A 25,599-nucleotide genomic window follows, 5' to 3' on the forward strand; every position below is an offset into this window, starting at 1 on the left:
TACTTTTCTGTTTCAAGTAACTGTGATGAGTCTATAAGGGTTGGACATGACAAGGCATCTGTTTTTGGCAACAGTTAACATGGAGCTTATATTGTTGTGCATCATATCACAAAAGAATAATTTAAAAGAAAAGTGTCGTGCCATTATTTTTTTATTTCACTTATCCATTCCCAAGATAGTCTGGCTCCAAAGAAAGCATAGGTTGTCAGTCACTGTGCCAGAAATGCCAATTAAAAATGACACTGTAAAAAATCATAATAAAAAGAAAAAAACACTGTATTAAATTGTGATGCCATCCTTTAATAACCTGAACTGAAATATTTTCCTATCAATTTTTACCCTCTAAGAATTTATCAACATTGATTAGAAGCTTAACTCCATTGAGGAAGAAAACATAAAACTCTTCACTTTTTAGGCATCTTAGGTAATTGGGTGGAAGCCATATAAATGAGACTGATAAAAGACAGATTAACATCAATGACAACGACAACAACAACAACAACAAAGACAAATTTATTTAACCTAGGATTTACATGACACAGGGAACTTTATAAGTCCTCAAACTGGTTAATGTCGTGTTTTTAAGCCAGGTGTGATGAGGAATGAAGAGTCATGGAAAATCCATATGACAAGAAAACAGAAAACAGAGGCTAGGATTAGTGAAAGGGGGATGCTGGGCAGGGCTTGGAACCCCTTCATCCTCAGAGACTAGCCTGCCCCTACCCACCTGCTTCATGGGAGAAGGAGAAAGACAGAGTCCCACCTTGAACCTGCTGATCCTCACATTCTGTGGCTTAAAATATTAAGATGCCAAAGCCCCCTAGATTGGGTTAGTGTGTTCTCAAATCTGTCCCATGTTGGCTGAACTTTCCATAAGTCCTGTTCTTCTGGCATTTTAATACTTTTCTTCAACTCATGTGAACTCAGAAAGACTTTACTAAGAGAGTTTATGGTGATCTATTATCTAGCTCTCATAGCATCTGATAACGAATCTACGTATGTGTCTATTTTTCCTTCAAAATTACCCATAAAGTGGCACTGAGATCACATTCAGAAATCAGGAAAACGTCTTTCCCTAAGTAACCTGAAAAGCATGATCCATGAGGCTGGATATGCACCTGTCTAGGACAAGGTTCTGGGTAGGTGAGGGTCCTCTCCTAGGAGCACATGGGAGCAGCAGATAGCTTCCTATTCCTATCAGAAGTATCGCTTTGATTTTGACAAAATTCTGATTAAATCTAATATTATCAGAAAGTTTTCTCACTCTTTATCTCTTTCGTAGCTACCTAATACATATTTATGGATGAAAGGATGGTGTTATGGTCTGAAAGTGTCCTCTGATTTTCATAGGATGTAAATCACCTCTGGCTGATGAATACAATTAGTGACTTTATAAAAGAGATCAAAGAGAGTGACTTTTTCTTTTTGCCCTTCTGGCTTCATTCTTCAGGGGACACAGTGTTTATGCCCTCTAGAAGATGCATCTTGGAAGCAGGCACTGGGCCTTCTTCAAACACCAAATCTCACAGCATCCTAATCTTGAGTCAGTCTCCAGAAATCTGAGAAATAAATTTCGATTGTTTATAAATTACGCAGCCTCAGGGATTCCATATATACATACATAGACAAGACTGATGAATTTCCTTGTCCAAATATAACCACAAATTGAAGGAATGGTTGCTATCTTGTAATGTCCACCTACCTTGCATTTGCCAGACTGGATCACAAGTTTGACTCTTCTGGGTTTAGGGTAGACCCTTTGTTCCTGTATCTAAAGTGCCATCCTGTTGTTCAGAATGCTTCAATCTGGGTCAGTTTTCCCTTTTGCTTCCTTTTCTACAAAACACCTCTTTTAAGTCAACTTTAGCTATTCACCTTTTTTTTTCGGGGAGTGGAGGGACCAGGGATTGAACTCAGGGGCACTTAACAACTGAACCATACCCCAGCCCTTTGTATTTATTTATTTATTTTTATTTTTGAGACAGGGCCTCTCTAAATTGCTTAGTACCTCGTTAATTTGCTGAGGCTTACTTCGAATTTGCAATCCTCCTGCCTCATCCTCTTAAATTGTTGGGATGCCAGGTGTGTACTATTATACCTGGCCAGCCAGTCACTCTTAAAGACTTAGGCCAAGACTGGAGAATGGTTGTGACTTTGGGGGAATTTTAGACTTAAGGCAATACTGAGGCACCTTTTCAAACTCACTGAATTGTATTATCTCTAAGATCTTTCTCTACTCTGTTAATTATTAAAGCAAACCAACAATTAGAGCCATAGTTCTCAAAATTGGGCTGGTCTCAAAGCTTAATAAGCTTCCTAGATAATTCTGATGCACACCAGAGTTTAAGAAACTGAAATTAAGGAACTTGCCATCAATCATGAGTTGGCCTTCTTTGAAACAGCTGGATTTAACAGAAAGTAGTGTGGAAAGTTGTATCACAGTGCTTGAGGATGCACTAGCATTATCTGTCAGAAATCACCACTCTTTTGCTTCAGTTGGGCATTGCAAAAATTTCCATCACTCTTGTATTCAAGTCCATAAATGTTTGTCTACATCCTGAGCCCAACTCTGAATGTTATAAGGAACTCAGTGTTCTCTGTAACCTCTTGGGCTTAAGCAAGAACCACTCATCCTAGATAGTATGCTTTCCTGCATTTTATTTGGTCAGCTATTAGACTTCTTCCAGGAGCAAGATTTATGAAATGTACAAATAAACAGTGTAAAATATACAATTTGTAATGGCTTCAACAATATGATATTTGGTCCCTGGCAAAAATCAAGTTTTAAATAAAAATCAGTAATTATTGCATACCTTCACTGTCACTGTATGCAGCCTTGAATCGTATAAAATGTACAACCTTGTGTGATGCAGTTACTAAAGATAATAAAAAGATAAATGGCACTTTTACCAATAAATCACAATCAGAACTTCATACAACAAAGGAAGACCTGGCAGAAATAATGCAAGTGTTTTATAAAATCATTTAAATAAATATGAATGACTGAATGAATGAATGAACATAATTGGTAAATTGATGGTATAGATAATGCTATAGAAGTTTAGGTTTAGGAAAGAGCATTTTAGACTGATATGATTCCAGAAATCATTCTGAGAAAGGCAAACCTTTTGAGGGAGGCAGATTCTAATATTATATTTTGATTCAAATTGATAGTCACACTAGTGAAAATTAGGCTGATTTCTTATAGTGTTTACATATAATTGGTAGAAAATGACCACTTAATATTTGAATGTAAGGGTATTTAAGCAGAGGGTCAAAGAACTGCAAAGATGGGGCTTTTATTGTTTTGTTTTTGTTTTCTACTGCAACATTTTCTTTTCTTTATTTTGTGTTTGGGTTAACTCACTCTGGCAGAGTAAACATTCTAAAAACATCGTTTGTCAAAGTTCACAACAAAACCTTCCTACATAAACCAATGGAGGGAGACAAGACAGTAATGGGCCTGTTGTTTCACTAAAAGTCATTTTACACTTGTAAAGAAAGTCACTCCAATTCGCTTAATGACCTTTGGCAAAATAACATCTTGAATCATTTTCACTTAAGTGTGTGTCTCCTAATGTGGGAACTGAACGGAAATGTTATGGTTCCAAAAATGCCCATTTTTACCTGCTGAACACACCCACTACACACAGAAATATAGTAAAAAAAAAAAAAGAATAAAAGGAAAAGAAAAATGAAACCGCAGCACTCTAGCAGCTGTTGCTGTTTTCTGGCTAATGGGCCTTATTTAGAGGAAAAAGTAGCAATTCTATTCTCAACTCTGCATGTGTGTAGGGCGGATTAAAAAAAAAAAATGTCAGGCCCAGGAAAATACCATTATATCCTCCTCTGCCTGTTTAGTATAAAGAGGCATTTTTCCTCCCACCTTGCTCTACAAAAATAGAAAGACCTGTCTGGGGGAGACAGAAATTAAACTCCCAGACTGAGAAGTAGGCTTTGCTGGCCACATGGGAGGAGCTTGGATGACTTACTGAATATTCCACATTTTCAGCACACAAAACATCACTTACTGCAGTTATGTGATTGCCAAATTAAGTCATTAAACACCAAGGTACTTATCATGGGTTAATTACATCTTGAGGATATATTTAAAACAACAAAAAAGAGCCCAGCAGGAAACAGGAATCCTTCCCATTACAAGGCTCCTTCATAATGGAAAGGTATCCAAGTGGGCAGGTAATGAGAGACATGGGGCTGAAGGTCAGGTCAGACTGAAAAAGCCTTGACACCCAGATTTTGATCCCGTAGACCCCACTTATAGTGCCAGGACATCCATGGCATATGCGTGTGGGTCACTAAGAATGCACAGGGCTGAGAAGATGTTCCAGAAAGATGTGAACAACCATCCAATCACAAATCTGAATGCATTTGCTACCATTCCCATGGAACTCTAATCACTGAAAAGTTACACATTCAAAAAGATACCTCTGCATGGGAAACTTAGGCTTCAAAGATTTTTAAAAATGTGGTTTTGAAAAATATCAATGATATCACTTCAAGGTAACTAAAGAGAAAATTTCTCCAAAATGTTCAATCAATGATATACATGCATCCAAAAATATGTGTGCATGCATGCTACTCACAGGTATCCATATATATAATCACATATAGGCAAAATGGTATAGATGGACCAATATTTAAGAGTTACCCAAATCTTGAAAATTGTTACCAATTACTGAAGAATAACCTTATATATCAACATGAACATCATCAAAACCTCTTTAATTTTATAACTGTTACATAAGAAATTTTACACACAAACACACATACACACACACACACACATTAAGCTTTGCTCAGAGAAGTTATGGTGGCATATTTTTTAAAGAGAACTTCTGATATATATGTTTTTATAGAAACAAAACTTCACTATCGGATGGCCATAGCAAATGCACTGTATTATGTCAAATTAAATAAGAATATGTTGAACACCTAAAGCACTATTACCTATTCATTAAATAGGGATCACACTTACAGTTGTAGGTGGTTATGAAAATAAGACCAATGTCACATGTCCACCCATAAAAAGAAAAACAAAGCAAAACAAGGTAGGTATTTAGATAGAAAAGTCATCTGCTTTAGGAGAGATAATGAAAAGTGAAAAAATTTTGACATCTTGTAATATCTTGTAAGTTGCTCTATATCTCTAGTCATTGGAAAGTAGATTACTTCAATATTTTTAGTTTGAAGATATATAAATTTTAAAGTAAAATCTGTTTAGGATAAAATGAGCTCTGACCAGAGAGTCAGCAGATCTAAATTCTAGGTCAACCTGTCTCTTGCCAGCTCTGTTTGAAATCCATTCAATACGAACTTTACTTAGTTTTCACATCTCTTAAACAAGTCACCTAGCTCTGCCCTTTCCTTGTTTGCTCCTCAAGTATCTGCAGTTCTGAACATCACACACACACACACACACACACACACACACACACACACACACGCACACACACACACACACACACACGCACACACACACACCTATAAGTCACGACTTACAGGGACTGACTAAATGATATGGTCCCTACCCTTGAGATCTTGTAGCGCTCATAACAAAATTGATGTATACAATATCCAAGAAAATATGTAGCTGGACATTCTATTGTCCAAGTATTTCATTCTATAGGCATTGTACTTTTCAAAAGTGACTTCAAAAAGGTGTCCCGTTTAGTACAGGAGAATAGCGGGAGGTCTGTCCAAACAAATATTCTATACAGCAAGGCAAACACAAGCACAGAAGTTGGGACAAGCTGTAGTCGGGGAGTGACTTAGCAACATAAGCTCCACATTGGAGAATGTGAAAACTCACCTGGCCCAAATCAGGTACAACCTGGTGCATACAGTCCATTCTGGTCCCATATCGTGTTCATAACAAAATCTAGAAATACTTGGCTTTTAAATCCACTCTTTAATTGTAGGTGAAACAAGCATTGAGAATATTTTAAATATGGGTAAAATTGGGCAGGACCGCACACTGATGAGGTCTTGGGAAATGAGGACTTTCATAGTGCTGGTGGAATTCTAGGAAATCCTATTCTGAAAAGCATGTCATAAAATATATCAAGATTCTTAAAAGTGTTTATATCCTTTAACTCAGTTAATTCTATACTGAGAGTTTGTTCCTAAAGGAAAAAAGCTCAAGTTATATAAAAAAGGGTTAAGTGCAAGGATGTTTATGGCAATTATTATAATACATGAAAATAATATTACATCCATGACGATGGGTATTGATTTCACAAATTATAATAGTCCTGTATTGAATCTTACGCATAGTCAATAAAATGTTTTATAACTAGTACAGTACATTTTCATATCAATTAAAAATATATTAATTTATGTCTATATGTAAATGCACAAACTTTAGAAAAGTTGTACAATCACGTACATTTGTAATATTAACAGCTATTAACTCTAAAAAGTAGGTTGTAAATGTTTTGTTTCTTCTGTTTTCATACTTTAGTTATTATGCAATAAGTCCTACTATTTGTGTACTAACCTTTTCTAAAAGTGAATGCACCCATCAAGATATTTGTAACCTATCTATAAATGAGAAAAAAAAATAAACTCTGATTTTTAGGTAAATAAAAATGCCATATGCAACTCGTTTGGTGGTGTTGACCTTATTTCTCAATCCTGGCATTTAAATGGTTTTTATTCCTGGGCTTCCTGTTTTCCTATTCAGTCTCCCCTCTCTGGACTGTTTTTTCGTCTCCCATACTAACCCTGGCTTCTCTCCTGACCCTCATGTATGGATGTGTCTTTAGGTTCTGCTTTGATCCATGTGACTTACTGCTCCCACTTTTCCCTTTAGATTTCAGCTACTAACCCATGTGTGTTAATGTAGCCCTACCTTTTATCTTCAGATGAACCTGCAAGACATGTCCACCTGATGTCCCAAAATGACTGAAATTCTATTTGTGGACTCTGAATTAGTCAGTATACTCCAGAAAGCTGATCTTCCTTCCTGATTCTACTTTTTTTTTTTTGTCCATGACTCCATAATTCAAAATCTGAACTAGAAACCTGGAAGCCGTCACTGACTACACCCTCTGTCTTAACCCTGCCTACTTCTAATCAATCATGGGTCCTGCTGACTTTTCCTCCTAAATATTTCTGGAATCTATCACCCTCACTCTGTTCCTAAGTACGACTGTCCTGGATCAGCTCACATCATCACTTCTTGGAGCCACTCACAGCAGCAGCTTCCTATCTGGTCTTCATGTCTGTAGGCTGTCTTCTCAAGTTCTTTCTACAATGAGCTGCCAGAAGATGATGATGCCACAGCCACCAGGCTGAAGAATTCACTCACTCCTCTGCTTTAAATTGTCCAAAGGCTGCTGGATGGAGTTTGCAGGCTTTTTCCCATCATGCTTTCACTTTTTGAGAACTTCATCCGAAGTTCAAACCCACACATGTCCTGACCTCCATTATCTAGCCACTTAGTGTACTTATTTTCATTTCTATCTACAGGTTCATTTGGAAGCTGATTCCTACTTACCTGTTGGGACTTAACCTGGTAAGACCTCATGTTAGGCAGAAAGTGTGACTGACTCATCAGACAACCAGCAGTGTGCTGGCGCCAGCTCTCATGAGCTCATGAGAAACCACGATTCACCTTTTAGGAATTTTATGAGCCAGTCATTAAACCCAGTCATTCATAAAATTAATAAATGTAAATTTATGATTAAATAAATTATATTAAAAGCAAAAGTAAAATATACTTACGTACATCACTTCCTAATTAATTCTTGCATTGTATCTTTTTTTATGCAGTTGAGATTATTTGTGCCTATTAGATTTTTATGGTCAATGAGAACATAGCTTCCTAATTGCACATTCAGCGGCATTATACTGTAGTGTGAAATTGGCCATGGGGGAGTGCATGTATTGACATCACTGAAATCAGCCAGAGCTACAGATCAAAGTTTGATTTGTTGTTTTATGGATTGTTTAGGCTTAAAAATGTGATGGGTAAGATTAAAATATCGCAGATTAAACTTTAAAACTATATCTATAGACATTGCTTTGAGAATAACACAAAAAAATTCAAGAAGTACCATTTAAGAATTTTTAAAAATACATATTTTCCTAAAAGAAAAGAAGTTACTGATGTCATTGACCAGTGAAGGAAACACCAACATACATCTTTCGCCTGAGTGAAAACATTAACCAATACTTACACCCGACCTTTTCTTAGCATCAAATTGTTAGAATTTAGCCTAAGCAATAGTATATATTTTGTTATTTAAAAAATATGAACTTTTCCTCTTTTACATTACACAATATTTTATCATAAACTTGGAGATGAAGATGCCCGCATTTGTCACAGAGACCTCACTGTCAAACATTTACTGACACAACACTGTCTAGCATCCTCCTCTCTATGGGTGGCAATAGCCATCACTGGGTTTGCATCCTCTTTTCTTCTCCAAATCTTTTCACTGCATATGATCCTGGACTGGGTGAGACCTTGGTGTCTACCTCTCACTAGACTGTTATCCTTTTGAAATAAATATATGGCTACTCATCTTTGTCTCCAGTGTCCCATCCCGTAACTGGCACACAGTCAGTGCTTGCAATCTGGCCAGTGGAAAAAAATGAGCCATGTAAAAAGAATCCATAGGCCAAAGTTAGAAAAAAATACACCCCAAATATTAATATTAATTATTTTCTCCCTCTCTATTATGTGAAGATAGGTCTATTCTTAACACTCATCAAACTTCACAATTTTGAAGTAAATCCATGGTTGGCATCTACAGTGTCATAACTGGATAAGTATTCCTCACTGCTGGGCCACCTAACTTTCTTCTTTGACTCTGTTTCCTTTTCTATAAAAATTTCTGTTTTCCTTGGATATGCTATTTGTTTAATGTTTTGCAACTCGGTCCTGGAGTCAAGCCTGAGGACAAAAACCACATGCCAAAGAAGATCAACAAAACAATTGACTGGGGGTGTCTGATTGGCTGTGCATTCCCTGATGCTACAGTTCTTCTGTGGGGGAGAAGGACTTCCTTCACTCTCTGTTGTTCAGTGTTTCTGTTATATGCAATTGCATCTCCTCCTAACCTCCTACATTGTAATTTTTCCTTAATTATTTTTTGTCTCCCTCTGTTTCTTGTATCTCTCCAGCATAGCTCTATGCTCTCTCTAATTTCCTCGTTCTGCTTTATGATCATCAGTTCCTGAAGCCAATGAAACCTGTGTGCAAACAACCACATTATCATATTTTCTTGAAAAATCAGGTAACTTCTCAAAGCCTGTACTTTTTCATAAATCAAGTATGAATGTTTATATTTACCCCAAAGTCTTATTCAGAGGTTTAAATGGTAATATACATTAAAATAGATTTGTATGTCTGCTTATTTACTTATTTATTGTGTTAGAGAATGAACACAAGGGTGCTCTACCACTGAGCTATATCTTTACCTTTTTTATTTTTATTATTATTTTAAAACGTTTGACACAGGGTCTTTCTATGTCACCAAAGGCTGACCTCAAAATTGCAATCCTCCTGTTTCAGCCTCCAGAGTCACTAGGATTACAGGTTTTCTCCATCACAGGGAGTCAGTGTACTCTTACTAAGCAGAAAGGTAGAGAATATGGTAGCCAGAATTAGTCGAACTAGCAGCCACTGTAGTAAAGGTCATGTGAGCATGAATAATGACCCTAGGAAGACTACCTTTCCTCTAGGATTATCAATACCCACTGATTCAACAACCTTACTGATCTCTTTACCTTGACATATGCATAATGAATATCCGCCATACATACACTTTTTCTTCATTTAATTTTCTCTGTTCTCTGTTTCTTCCCTTACTTTTTCAATTTTGGAAGTCTCCAATACAATCCCATGTGCCCAACCACATAACCCTTTATTAAATCCTTTTCTTTAATTTCCTGGGTCCTGAAGATATCTTTTGGCTTCTCAAAATCCCATCAAATCAGAGTATTCATATGAGCAAAATGGATTGGAGACTTGAAAATATGACCTTTCTCAGTTCAACTCTGATCATGCATGTCAGATGCAGAGTGAAGAGAGTTGATATCTTTTATTAGTTGACATTAAGGTTTATTTTCAGACAGCCACCTTGTGACTGTAAGTAATAAGCTCAAGGGCTTTTAAGCAACCTGATCATAATATAGCAGAGCAACGGTGAGAGCTGGCAAGAAAGAATGAAATAAATGTTAAAATATAAGAAATTATATTAATATAATAATGAATGAGATGGTTTTGCACAAGTAAAGAACTGGGTTATTTTATTTGTCACGAGACATTTAAAATTTCATTCCACTTCTACCTTAAAATCAAATATAATACACAGGACTTAAAGAAAAGTGGACTTGTTTTATATTGTTGCTTTTTGTCATTTCTCAACTAAAGGCTTCTAGAGAAGATGTGTTCCACTCTCATGTCAATTTTGTGGGTGGGTTCCCTTGTAGATCCCCAATTTATATTTCATTACATGTTGGAGTTTCAGGGTTTGTCACCCTGTCTTATACAGCCAGACCCTATCCTAAGCAATTACATAAGATACCCAGAATTAAATCAAAGAAGGAAATAGGGAAGTCCATATGCTTTCCTTGTAAAAGAAAATACCCTTGGGTGGGTAGAGTAGTGTTCAGGGCAAAACTAACATAAGCAACCAGGATGTCAGATCTTACTATTTAGCACCTTCTGCATACCAGTCACTGAAATAGCTAATCTGTTGGTATCTTTTACACAGTTCTCCCCAAAATAAGATGCAGGAATGTTGTTCCCATTTTATTGGTGAGAAAATTGAGTTTCAGAATGGATAAATAACCCAAGTCATCAAAACTGTGTTTAGAGCTTTACTTAGAATCTGAATTGTTTAGAAATAGTACAAATTATGTCTAAAACACTTCCAAAAGTAGCTGAAGTATTATTCAAGTCAAACACTGCTATCTGTCTATCTCAACAAAAATAAGAAAAAGTAGAAATGCTGACATAGTAGTATGTCCATAAGGCAACCATCTAGCATGTTCAAAGAAAGACAAACTTGGGGCCTGAAACTAATTTCTGTCTTCCTTTCCAAAGAAAACAAGCAGGCCATTCAAAGGCTAGAGGAAAATTACATCTAGGACTTGATTAAAAATAACTTAAGATTTTTTCTAACTCACATTCTAATTTGTGTCCCTAAGGTTTAAATGTTCTATAAATGATACAATTCCCAATTACACACATTTCCTTAATATCATCAATGGTATTTAACAAAGAGGAAAATATCAGAAACAAAACAACTGTACAGAGAAACCCTAAAGTGTTGAGTGTTTATTTGAATGTAACTCAAACTGGAAATATTTCAAGATTTGCCTTTATCTTAAGTGCTGATATTTGCTGTTTGACTTTTCTATGTTTTAGAAAAATTCAAAGAGATGTCAATTTTATTTTATTTACTTCTGGTAAAACTTGGGGAGAAAATCCTTGCTGCTTATAAAGGCACTTGAGCAGCTGATAAAGAGTCTACACCAATTCAATCCAGAGCTCACAAATTTTCTTATGCAATAGAAAAGATGGAAGAAGTTTAGGATCTGAGTTGAAGACTGTATATTTTAATTTTTGGAACATCCATCCATTGTGAATGAAAACAGAAGTCCCATTTTCTCTAGTTCAACTAAAATGGTTTCTCACAAAGATTCTGGGATAATATTAACATCTTCTGTCTTATGTAAATTAGAAGTTAATGAACATAAAAACCATTAGTCTTCACTTATGTTCTATAATTGAATCAATGCAATTGATTTTTAGAGTTCAGAGACACTCCATGTTTCAGTAAAGCATATAGAAGCTTTTAAGACACCGACTTAGCGTCATAAACAAGCCCATCAGTTTGATAAGAATTCCCAGAAGAAATGGAAAGACAGATTGCACTGAGGTTGGAATTCTGCATGACCTGGAATCCTGCTTTTCTCTTAACCTCATTTTTGACCTATGGAGGAAAGTGGTGAATTATGCCAAACGGAGTATAATGAGAGTCACATGTTCAAGTTACATAAAGTCTCCATCCTTCCATTAAAACCACACACAGAAACAATTGCACACATGCTCATGCATGCTCAATAACTTGTGTAAAGCAAGTTGAATTTTCACTCGAGTCTGAGGAGAAATGATATGGAGTTATGTTCAGTGGGATCCAGTAACTGAATAAAAGCTCTCGCTGCTCCCCCGCTGGGGCTTCTGGGAGCTCTGCACTTACCTCACAGTGGTAAGAGCCATGTGGTCACATCCCATAAAGTCATCACTTTCCAGGGTCATCAGATATATGGAGGAAAGGCCAAGAAGTCTTCTCACGGCAGTCTTTAACCAGAAAGTCAACAGCAGCGCCCCATCAATTTTGTTAGGTAAAAAAGAAAGACTCAGTGTCCTTTTTCCTAGTCAAAGGTGTCCAATGAATGAAGTTCCACTTGAACTAATAAAAAAAAAATGCACTGGATAATCTGATTTCTAGTTTTCTTTTGGAATGGATGCAATTTAATTTTATCATACAGGTACCATTTCTCTGACTTTTAATTGTCAAAAAATATCAATTCACAATTTTAATCATGGCATAAGCTCAGATTCCTAACTCACTCCCTCTCCCAGCTCTGCATTCATGTGGCTCCGTAGTAGAAAGGGCAACAATGAGTCACACTTACAGTGCTTGACCATCCGACCTTCTCAGAACAACTACAAATTCAAGAAGCTTTCATTTCTGTATATTCTATATTATTTACATCAGAACCTGATCCTGATGAAGAACAGAATTAAAAAAAATAATAAAAATATTTCTCTATAGGGAAAACCTATATTATCCTATCAATAAAAATGATATATGTATGTATATATCTATGTTACATTGACTGAATTATAAAATATAGATTATGTATTTGACATATACTTATTGTTTTCCTCCTGTAACTGTTTTATTCAAAGTGAAGAGTTTCACCAATGTCAACATTTATTACTCAGTTTTCATTTTGTTTACTAATTAGGGTCTTATATTTTGAGACACAACTTACAAGGTAACCCCAAAGACGGTCTCCCTAGAAGAATGGGGAAAGGAAAGAAATCGATTATGTCAAATACATAAGCCTGGCAAAAGTTAACATTTCACTATCTGCTTTCCCATGGATTCTGACACTGTCTGGAGCATTCACATGCACACCAAATTCCAAAGTCAACACTCCAAGATTGGCTCAACCTTCCCAACCCATCAGCCCTTGGTGTCTGTTACAGCCAGGTACTCCTGTGCATCTTGGATTTAAACTGCACGTTGTTGTTTTTCTTTCATTTCTGGCCACTGCCCAAAGCTAAGCAGCAGGTGCTGTCTCAAGAATGTCACCCTCTAATAAAACTATTGTAACATAACACAGAGACAACGGAGTTCTCCTTCGATATACTTTGCTTTTCTTGACAGATTGCATTCCAAATAAGACAAAGTCTCAAAGCTCAAAGCAGAACACTGTACGTTTTATCATTCAAAAAACCCCCACTCATGTTAGTTTTGCTTGGGCAATGAACCCCAGTGCTGGGTGACAGGAGTTAAGACAGCAACTGCCAATAGCTGCACATCCCCAATGTGTACAGTCCCGAGGAGGACTGTGCAGGCAGGGTTCTCCAAACGCAGTTGTTTATGCTCTTTGGTGCATAATAGAATGACACCTTCATTACCTTCTTAAGTGGGCTATGTGGGAATGATATAAAGCAAAAACAGTTTCAAGGGTGTGTGAGCAATTTAAGTGATTCAAGTGGTTGAAGAGAGCACAAGAGCAGAAAAGTGAAATTATGTAACTAAAAGAATCAGAACCAGGACAGTAACAACTTGGAGATTAGATGACATTACTTCAGGCTCTTAAGGTTTGGGGTTTAAGGACTAGATTGTGGGTTATCAAAGCTATACTTAAAAACTAAGCAGTGTGTGTTTTTGTAATGTTCTTGTTGGGCTCTGACTTAAAAACAGAAAGTGAATGTTGCAGGAAAAGGTAAGTAGTTGGATCATTTGTCTTAGATTTCATATTCTGGCAAACTATATGACAGTGCATATACCAGACAAAGAGAGTTCCAAAACCTACAGGCAGGGATTTTATTCTCAATTAAAACACTGGCCTGAATTATTTTGAATTTCTTTAGTTGCATTTGGAAGAAGATCCTCTTTGGGCCTGCGCAAGGACGTAACAAAGAATCCAGTAATGCCCCAAAGAGATAGGTATTTTACACAGATACAGAAATACCTTAGGTCAGATCATGAGTACTGAAGGGATTACATAAAATAAAAGATCTTAAAGCATGGCCTAAAGGAGGTGAGAATGCCATCATTACCTCCTAAACTTCTGTGAATGATGTTACTACTTTTGCTTTCAATGGATAAAAAATAAATTAAGCAAGAATTGCAATGCACATTTGTTAAAAGTCAACTTCTTAAGCATCTGCGCTTCAGCTAGACTGAGGACTTGCTATCCTCCAACATATTAGATCAGATAGCTCACTGATCCTCCAACTCAGTAAAATAATTAGCTTGACATTTTAAAATAAAAAAGTTTAGATTAGAGCAAGTAGTAAATAGCTCCAGGTTATACAAATTAAGAGGTATAGAACCAGGCTTTATATTTCTGTCTCTCTGACTAAAAAAAATCATATTTTTTTGCATTATACAACACTCATTTTAGCAGAAAATAAGTATGTTAAGTTTTCCTCCTAAATATACTGTCATACAGTTCTACTCATTGCTTAAACTCATTCCTTAGAGTTTTTTTTAATTGAACTAAATTAAGCTGAATAAAAAATCAGGGTTGAATCTGAGCTAGTTTGGGGATTGAATGAAAATGAAAATCTTGCCAAATTGAACAGCCTACTCTAAACCTGGGCAGTAAGTTTACAGCACAGATTGAGCCTTTGAAGATTCAAGATTCCTTGTATTTGACAAGATGTGACGTCCTGTTCAGAAGTAGGAAGACATGTAAAAGAATTCTGTGGCCATCAGAAGGCTCACAAACAGAACAATGTCAGATAGTTTTTTACATATTATGTGAAGTCTATACAGACTTCTAAAATTGATGTCATTCATTCAATATCCTTTCACAATCCCTCTTTCTCCTAATTATTTCCTATTGGAAATTTCATACATATATTTATCCATAAATATTCTTTTAAAAAAATCAATGCACAGACAGAATAGAATTAAACAAATTAAGGTATATAAAGAGAACTTTATAAGAAATAGGATGCATGTATGAAGAAGTAAATATGGGATGTGTGTGTGTGTGTGCGCACACACACACACACACACACACACACAAGCACATAAGACATCTGATAAGGCGCCAACTCAGATCATTCTCTTTGTTCTGTATTTAAATTTGGACATCCCTTAATTTTAGCTATGTTTCTTAAATTCTTTGGTTTGACAAATTAGGCTTCGTGTCCTATGACAACAGCTTTTCTCAAGAGATTTCTGGTACTTTCTGATTCTGGTTGGACTGGAAATACCACAAAAACAACTTTCCTTATGGTATTTTGGCACTTCGACCATCAGGACCAGATGGTACACAGAAGTGCAGAGGAAGCATTGGGTATGAATAATGATACATTTTTTAAAAAAATCATTCAGTCTTCTCTAACTTTATTGCATTTCAGATGAAGGTTCATGCCAATTTACAGTGATCTGAACATATTCATCCATTTCCAATGAAGGAAACTTGAATGGCAGGGTAAAACAATGTGCCCCATAAGACTTAATCCCCAGCAATTTTATTTTAATGACAGAGAGGCAGAGCCCAAAAATATGGTCTTCAGAAGAAAGTGTAGAAAGTTACAAATGAATTACAAAATTTGACAATCAAGTTTGAAATAAAGAAGGAGACATTATCTTCACCAAAGACAGTCACAGGGTGTGACTGTGGGTGAGCACTCAATTCAATCACAGATGTGCCCCCAAATGCTTCCCATCTAGGGTGCAATATATGCTGAAATAGAGACAGAGAGTAATACAACCCGGGTCTTAATTGTTATGTGTTATTCTTATACAAAGGAGGTTGAAATGTTGCATTTTATGTTGCTGTTTTTCTTTGTCTGTCAGTACATTTTCCTCATCATTCTATCTCAGGAAATAGAGCAGGAATAATATGAAAAACTCACCAGTGACTATCCTCACCATTCATAAAAAAATTGACAATAGAAAAATAGTTAACCTCTTATTCAATTGGTGCCTAGGTGAAAATGTTGAAAAGATCTTTAAAAGATAGTCATCAGGAAACAAGATTTAAGATGCAATTAAAGCAAACCAAAACAATAAACTATAAGCGTGATAGTAGCTAAACTACTTTTTCCTAAAATTTTTCCTTTAGAAATTAAGAGAAATGCTGGGATTAACAAAATCAAACAAGTTCTCTTGACTTTTATTTATAATAGAAAAAGTGCGCATCAAGATTCTCCAAGAGAATGATAAACTAGGTTGATTTTCCAAATATTATTAGTCCATTAAACCAGTTTTCCAGAAAGTTTCTGGCATAGCATAATTAGTAAGGATTAGAAGGAAAACTGGGTTCAAGATCATACGCCTATTTCATACAGCTATATATTAAAAAGGCAGCATATTTATAAACTCTTAACAAATAAGCATTCAGTCAAATTGTTCACTTATGAATTGTGCATGTTGCTTTAGTAAGGCTTGTTATAAAATTAATAAATCAGGATTAAATCTGAAAGATACAATTATTTTGTATTCTCTGACAGATGTCTGAGTACAAGGAAATGTCAAAAATTCATCTATTCATATTTATCATCAATAAAACCAAATAGAAAGATCCTGTATGCCATTGTTATATTATTTTAGCTCAAATGTTTTTTGCCAATTACCTTTCATGTTTGACTTTGGACCTCCCCAGTATTTCAGTTACTTAACACTGTTGCAAATGAGTGGAAAATATGGATTCTTGTCTATCTCTCTCTCTCTCTCTCTTTTTTAAACTTTTGTCATGATAAAGGAAATGTATAACCTGCTAATAGAGGGTTCCCTTGTCATGATCTTTGTTATGACAAAAGAGAGGTTCCATGAATACAGATTATCCAAGTGACTGAATAATCTAAAAGAAAAAACATTTCACTCTGAAATTTGCCTTTTAACTTTGCATTATATAAAAACAAAACTAACAAAGTAAGTATTTCTCATAGTCTAAAATAAAATAGAAAAACATATCTGAAAACTTCAAAATTAACTATTTGCAGAATCCTTAGTCCTATATAATGAGAATTCAGTTCTATCTCCATTTAGGATAATAAGGAGATCTATAAATACATTCAGTTGTTTCATATTCTCTGATAAAATTACATTGAACCATGATTGTTGGAATTATGTTGAAAACAACAATTTTATTTCAGACAGAATTCAGTTTAATAAAGTAATTCCTTTTTTTCCTGGCAACTTCCCAAAGATATAAACCCCCCAAAAGTCAGTAGAATTTGTACAATTCTGTTGGAGGGAAAAAACATCACTACAGGTGAAGATTGTGTCTTTGATGATCTTAATAACAGCTTCAAGGCCTCCTCCATTTACATGTCAATTTCTATGGTTGGACAAGACAGAACTTGAGGTCTCATTCTCTTGAGACTTGGACATGGCATTAATATTAGAAATATCTCTAACAAGGTTCTCCACCTCAAAACTATTGACATCTAAGTATGGACAATTGCGGGGGCCATCTTGTATTTGAGAGCATCCTTGGTCTCTACTCACTAGGTGCCACCAATACTCCCTTGAACCAGTTGTAATCATAAAAATGTTCCCCAGACATTGCCAGTGTCAACTGGAGAGAAAACCTGCCCCCATTTTGGAACCACTGGTTTAATAAGTTGTCTCTTCTGGACATAAATTTAGAAAGAATTTAGTTATGAAGCTCTGGAAAGAATTCCTGTGTGCTTCCTGTTCTCTTGGAATTTACAGAAAAAGAAGTTCCTAAGGGTGCCTTAGAAGCAATATAGACTTTGTCTCTTACTGATCTTGTGTTCAAGATTTGATTGTCTCTAGCTTACAATTTCATCTACAGACAATATGAATTTTCCACAATACCCCTGCACATTGTAAAGATCCCTAAGAAAACAGAAATTGTTTTCTTTCTGAATAACAGTGCCTTTCTAATGGGTAATTTCCTTGCCCTCTAGGTCTTTGGACAGATTTATGGATTTTTAAAATGTATTATTTGTACCTATTTTAAAGTTATAAATAGATTATAGTCAACAGTCAGTAGTCAACTTTGATCACATGTGGGTCAAAGCGCATGTTTTTCGTGAGGCCTTTAAGATCTTCTGTGTCAAGACCTTGCTAACCCACATCTTCATCTCTTTCAACGCCTTGTCTTACAAATCACACTCCAAAAAACACTGGGAGGCAGCTCAGGCCATGCCCCACTCTCTGCCTTACACCTTAGTGCCTTTGTTCTCTCCATTCCCTTCTCTTAGGGAAATATTCTTTATTCACTTTCCATTGCTTAGCTGAATTCTGAACAAATTCTTAATTAATTAAAAGTAAGTGTCTCCCCTCCACAAACTTTATTAGAGATCTGGACTCATGCATACATGTCTTATGAACAGGGTAGAAAGGAACTCTTGATCAAGAGTGCCTATAAACCTTGAAGTATGATTTGAATGCAGGACATGAACTCAAGTAGTATGTTTATGTGAATTTTAAGTATTTGCTTTAAATTGCATATAATTTAAGTGCTTTCTATATAAGTTCTTTTGGATGCGAATTGGGATGCTTTGATGGTTTCCAGTGTGGAAATATGTAGGTCAATACTTCGAAGATTGTTTAGTTTTCAGGAAAAAAAATTGTGGCAGATAATTTCATAGTTGTGTTTAAAAAGTAACAACAAAGGAAGAGACCCACTAAACAACCACCGTCATTTGACATCACCAGAATGATGATCTACAAGATATGGAGCATGGGTAAATCAGATGTAATTTCTAATTTTCTCTGTGTTTACTTATTGTAATTCTGGAATTTAATGGTAAATTACACATATATAACATCTGTGGTCATTTAAACCATTGGCTGCTTTTGTTTTCTTTGTCTAATTTGAGTATTTGGATGTTTTGTAAACAATATGATTACCCTGCAGCAATTGGGTGACCAAACCAATGAAGGTTGTTTTTTTGCAACAGGGAGGGTGGCGTGGGGGTATATGAGCTACTTCTAAGAGGTGAACAGGGGTACGTGACTATTTTTCCATCTGTTCTTTAGTGATTTACAGATTCCATGAAGTTAAAGAGAAGCTATTGAATGTGACAGAATTCCCTGAGCTGCACTATAAACAGCAGGGAAAGCCACCTGCTACTCTCCAACTTGTGTTACATCAAAGCAGCCTTTATGGCTCACCCTATTGGCTGACATTAGGTCTCCAATGGCAAATGCCTTCTCCCTTCTAGAAAAAGAAATTAGCAGGCCCCGAACCACTGAAGAATTGCAAAATGGAATGTGAATTTTGGGTGGAAGGGCAAGATAATTTTCTTGTTTTTGTTCATATATGTTCCATTTTATTCATTAATGCTTCAGAATTTTATCAACTCTTTTTTTTCTAATTTACTCTGTTTTCTTTTTAGAAGCTGTATCCTCTCTGTCTTTTACATCTAAGGTCTCATAGAGTACCAAAAGATATTGTTGAATGATAATAAGAAAAAAAAGGATGAAAAATATTTTAAGATGATACAGTGGTAGCAATATGTGGTAGCAATTTCTATTTCCTATAACTTTAAAGATATAGAAAAGGGGTTTGGGTTTTGATTTCTATTTTCTTTATTTTGGTTTTTCATTCCCTTTTTTTTTTAAATTTGGGAGCACTGACCTTATTTACCAAGAAATACAACAGAAAACTTGGAAGCTGCAATTATATATGACTTCTGGACCTGATAGTCCATCAAGAAGGGTGTTCAACTTCTCATAGGTGCTGTCTGCACACTTCCTTCAGCCGGGTCCCCATTTACTGAGGGATGACCTGGCCACCAGGGTAGAAGTAGCTTAAGAGAATCTTCCTCTGAACAGTTCTGAGTCATTTCTTCCTTGACAAATTGATCAACTATGGCAACAATTACAGAGATTTAGGGTGACTTGCTTATTTCCATGATGTAAAGCCAATATGAAACAGTTTTAAAACATACAAGCTCTATTAATGCATGCATGACTTATGTCTTCCCAGTTACAAGTTTTGCAAGACCCCTTTAAGACTATGATGGCATAAGCCACATGTAATTTAATATTTATAATCACCCTGACTGTGGTTGTTTTGTTTGCAAAGTTAATAAACAAATTTCCTGCCAATGAAATTTAAGCAGCAGATATACTTTCCTCGGTGGTAGGTGAGGCTCACTAAGTCGTAAAGAGCTAAAGCCCCTCTTTATCATGAGTGCCTGACACCCAGCTTGCAGAATACAGGTTATATTCATGGGAGGAGTGAGTTAATGAATAAATAAATATATATGCATTATAATCATTCATACAGTCATGCTTTGGTGCCTTAATAGCCTATCTCCAATATTCCATGTAAATCTAAACCTTTGCAACTCTCCATCTACTGAGAATTGGAATCTTAACAGAGACATGTCAGCCTGCACATGCTTCTGCCAAGTTCAAATCATCCAGACCCCTAGAAGGAAATACAGCTTTGTCTATGTCACAGACATTCTTCTGAATTCCTGAGCTGCCTCAGAACTGGCAGGGCTTGCCTGAGGCTGTATATCTGCCTGAAGACACTTTGACAGAATTGCAGAGGTAGCTGAAGAGGCAGGAGTGTTGGAGGTTTCCTGGCAGCGTGATGTGGGAGAAACTTGCACAGCACCTGCCCTGCAGCCCAGCAAACGTGAAACTTTGCAGAGGTGTGTGCATGAGTGGCTGGGCAACCAAATGAGTCTGCATTTAAAGGAAGGGAAGCAGCAACAGCCACAAGAATCTCGAACCCAATAAAGGCAATTAAGGAAACTTCATTTTAAGAGAACAATTAAACACACTAAGTGGACATTTCATTATTGGACTTGGAAGTGAACTGTGTGTCTGGCAGCCTCTAGGGTGATTGTGAAATAGCCCAAAATACACATAGCCAGTAATTGAAAAAGAGAAGGTCAAGGGAGGCTTTTGTCATTCTTGAAAGAAGTCTTCACTTTGCAGTTTGGGAGTTTACAAAAGTGGTCCCAGGAGAGGAAATGAGTGGTCCACTCCTCAAAATTGCTTCACCTACAGCCAGTGGCCAAGGGTCAGAATAAAAAGAGATGGTCTATTACAAAAAAAAAAAAAAAAGAAAGAAAGAAAAAAGGATCTGATACCCCTTAGGGCACTAAATATCAGAGGGAAGGAGGAAGGAAGAGAGAGAGAAAAAAAAATGAGAATAAACTGATTTTGCAAAGTGCACTTTTTCTAAGTGCACTAATTCTTGCCCTGTGAATAAAACCAGTCATAAAACTGTACTATTTCTCAGTGTCAGGCTCCTTGAATATATTTATTTGTTCTTAGTGATCTACTCTGAACATTCCATGCAGCCAAGAAATAAATTGAGTCTTGCCAATGAGTTTTCTTGTCTTTTAGTGTCTTTAATTAAAAAGGATGTCTAGGGAGAACAAATTCTCCCCGCCTGCTTACAGATCCGCTCTCTCAACACAGTCAGACACTTGAATGTTTAACCCCATACTAAGCTGTGGATTTCAGGTCATGTGTTTCTCCAGCAAGAAAGTGTCCAGTTCCTGAACTAATCTGGGCCTTGGCTGAAGCCCCTGCACCCCATGGAGAAGTTCTGGTGTTTGGAATGTCTGCTGACATGAAGACCTCCTGCACCTGGGACAGCACAGGGGGCACATGCAGAGGAACAATGAACACAGGATGACAGGAACTGAGTGGGACTGAGGAGTGATCATCCCCAGCAGCAGTGCTTATCTGCAAACACTCCGAAGACCCTTGTCACCTGAAAATGCCCTCTGTCCTCTTTGAAGAAGGAAATGCTGTCACAACCTATTAGTCACAGAAGCAGTCCCTTGGAATTAGTATGTTTAATACATTAACTGGTAATTAATAGGAAAAAAAGTGGAATTACCCTTTGATCCTCCAATGCCACTTGTCAAGAAATGGTCCTACTGATATGGCCAGGAAAATGCTCAAAAGTATATGTCAAGGATGTTTATTGCAACTTTGTGATCTCGAAAGGCTAGAAAGCAAAACTGACCATCAGCAGAAGGCTGGTTAATTAAATTATAACACCTCGTGGAGGGAAGTATTATGAAGTCATTAAGAAAGCCAGATAGGAGCCCCACAGCTGCTGATAAAGAATGACCTCATTTTTTAGTTTAAAAAACGTGCAAAATAATGTGTAAGGATATATGTAAATCTGATAGATAGATAGATAGATAGATAGATAGATAGATAGATAGATAGATGTAGATCCAACACAATTAATACCTTTGTCCTCTGAGGAAAAAAAATGAGATAGGAGTGAGGATTTCCATTTTTAGACCCTCTGTATTTGTATTTTTAATGTTTTTGTTATGTACATATATGTTTTAAAAGTACAGATTTAGTAGTAAGACTGGCCTTATGAGTATAGAGGAGTGGAGACTAGTTTGGAAGGTCAGTGCTATGTCACAGTTGGAAGATTTTGACCTTGAATTCCAGTCTCCCCTTGCAGAATTATGTACTAAGACTCTCTGGGCTTTAGTTTCCTCATCTATAATATGCATTGGATGAAAAATATCTATTTTTCTCTGGACCCTGAAAATAAATTAAACTTTCATTATTGGAGGTGAATCATCTCACATTATTTATCACTTAGCTATTTTTTTTTTCTGAGAGAGGTTATGAAGACTTAAATTCTCTAAGCTTTAACCTCCTCCTTTCTGAAACTGGCTTTTATTCTAACCTAGCTCACACAGTTCTTGTCAGGATTAGATGAAATAATGCATGGAGAGCATACCCGTTTCTTACACAGGTTCACTTACTACATAAATATTAATGATCATTATCATTTTCAGGGATGAGGACCTACTATTAAGGATAAGAGCTTAGGCAAAACACACATCTATAGACACCAACACAGAAGGCTTATCTCAGGCAATCATAATTGGTAGCTGCAGGGTTACTTACAACACAAAGTCCCTCTATTTTTCTTTAGTCTCTAACCTACATGAAAATTGTATTAGCTGAATTCTCGCTTTTCATTCAAGCCATCCATCATTTTTCTGTCTAATTTCTTTTTCTCTATTTTCCCCTTATTTAACTCCCACAAATATATATATATATATAATTATATATAATATAAATATATATAATTTAAGTATATACTATATATATATATTCTACATTCATTAAATATTACAACTGACATTGTAAATATATTATGTTGTCTTAGACTAAAGGCAAGGGATTCATGTAAGCCCCAATTAGTAGGAGTGAAGGACATGGGGAGAGTGAATAGAAATATGATGGAATTGCCTACCACTGCATAGGACTTATTTCCCTACACTCTGAGATCATCCACCAAGAACCTGCAATGACTGTCTCAGTGCCATCTAACTAGGGACTTTGGGGGCTCTATCTCTCATGATTGAAGGTTCTTAACTCACGGATGCTGTGTACTTCCCATTCCCTGCAAACGCAGCCCAGAGTGGAGTGTCACAATGTCCACCTCCAGCATCAACAGAAAAATTCAGGAGAGACAGGTGAGAAGTTTCTATGTAGACAGGAAGCAAGGAGCCTTCAGGTTACAAATGTGTAGAGGAAAACTAACAGCTGTGTTGATCTAGCCACCATGACGCCAGGTAGACCGAGACATACATAACCCTGAGAGGATGTGAAACAGCTCCAAGATATTCTGTAAGAATCTCCGCATTTCTCTCTAGTCACTCATGCCATTCATAATACAGTCCTCCTATAATAAAGAATGGCATGTCCTCCACTTTTGTGAACACAGGGTGTCCTGATTTATCTAAGGAATAACCTGCAAGTCTAATCTGTTTCTGAGTTTGCTCTCTCATGGGAAATTCTCAAATACCTCATGGTATTTGTCTCCTGACCCTCTGGGGAAAGACTGAAGGAATAGCCACTGTGTATATTTGCAGAGGCACTGTAAAGCCTTCCCTTTCCCAAAGGACTCATCTTTTCTTTAATCTGTCAGTTTTGAGACTCCAAACAGACTTGGATCTATAAACTAGATGGGAGGTGGAAAAGTTTTACCCTGACAGTGGAATGGGAACTTCTACTTGGCAATTATTGATTTCTTTCAATTATAAAAGGAGGGTAGCATTCTAATAGACTATCTTTTTTACATTAGGAAAACTCTGACCTATTAAATATCATCACAATTCCTTGAGAGTCATAGTCTCCTTCTGCCATAGAGACATGCTGTCCATATCAGTAATTATGTATCTGATTGTCAAGTGTTGCCATTTGTCCCCTGTCATTCAGGAATCCCGTCATCCCCATTAAAAGCAGCAAGACCAATGCATGATTGCCTCTTCTATTGTTTCAGTCTGCAAAGAAAAGCCACCACTGTTTTTCTCAAAGATATATGTACCCCACCAAAAGATTACTTATTACCTTAGTGAAGGAAGTATCTTCTGGAATCTCCTGTATAGTAGAGTTGGGTGGAAAATTTTATAAATCTTAGATAGCCCATCAATTCTGACTCCTTTCCCAACACTGCATCAAGAAAGAGCTGATCTTTTTACCCATTTATTTAGGGTGACAATCAAGTCCAAGCTCTGAGTAGTTGTTCCATCAGAAGGTTAGATGTTTTTGACACAATACTGAATCTGTAGCCACAGGTAAGTTTATCTATGACACGTCACTCTCCTCCATTCAGCCTTATTTTCCATCCTATCTAGACCAGTGCCCTCAAGATCCATTCTGGAGCCTGAGTCGATACTGGAGAGCACATATTAGATGTGACCTATAATTTCTTTCAAGTGTAAGAAATTTCCTTCTGGAGCACCAAAAGTAGTCCCCTGCCTATGCCTTGCTAAGACCCAACACTACCTATCAGACTGGTATCAAAGAGTCAAGGTAAGGGCAGATCTATGATAAAAAAGCTCAAAACTGTAAATCATCCACTTCAAAACAGATCTCAAAACATGAGGAGGTAACTCTCTCTTGGCAAAGGGAAGAATCTGAGTACACCAAATCAGATGATTTGGAGAAATCCAGATTTCAAGACTCTCAGTTTCAACCACTCAGATACCCTCAGCCCAGGTTTCAGAGACCCAACCTTTTCAAATGATTTCTGATCTGTGGAGTGTGAGTATTTTGCCTCTTTAACAATTCTACCATCCTTATATTTCATTAACTTCCAGATTCCACTAGAAAAAAATTCACCCCATAATACCTTACCACCCAGTCCCCCTCCCCAAATACACAGACTTACACTTGCAGGTTGCAGGTGCATGGTTCTTGAACTGGGTCCATGGTGACTCATGCCTCAGGGTACTTAGTAAGGTCATCCTCTATCCCAATGTCTGGAACTGAAGATTTTCCTGGAATGAGAGACTTCCAGTGCCAAAAGCTGGAAAGTTCTGTGCAAATCAGGATAAGTTGGTCTCCCTATTGCAAGGACAGCCAG

General features: G+C 36.6%; 1 long non-coding RNA gene across 1 annotated transcript; it reads right to left on the reverse strand.

Moving 5' to 3' along the window:
- Positions 1–494: 494 nt before the first annotated feature.
- LOC144377908 (uncharacterized) lies at positions 495–12,756 on the reverse strand. Its single transcript, XR_013439186.1, has 2 exons — positions 12,237–12,756; positions 495–1,559 (listed from the first exon to the last, which is right to left on the reverse strand). It is a non-coding gene; the product is annotated as an uncharacterized LOC144377908 (long non-coding RNA).
- Between the last annotated feature and the right edge of the window lie 12,843 nt (positions 12,757–25,599).

This window comes from Ictidomys tridecemlineatus, chromosome 5 (assembly GCF_052094955.1).
Source record: "Ictidomys tridecemlineatus isolate mIctTri1 chromosome 5, mIctTri1.hap1, whole genome shotgun sequence".
NCBI lineage: Eukaryota > Metazoa > Chordata > Mammalia > Rodentia > Sciuridae > Ictidomys > Ictidomys tridecemlineatus.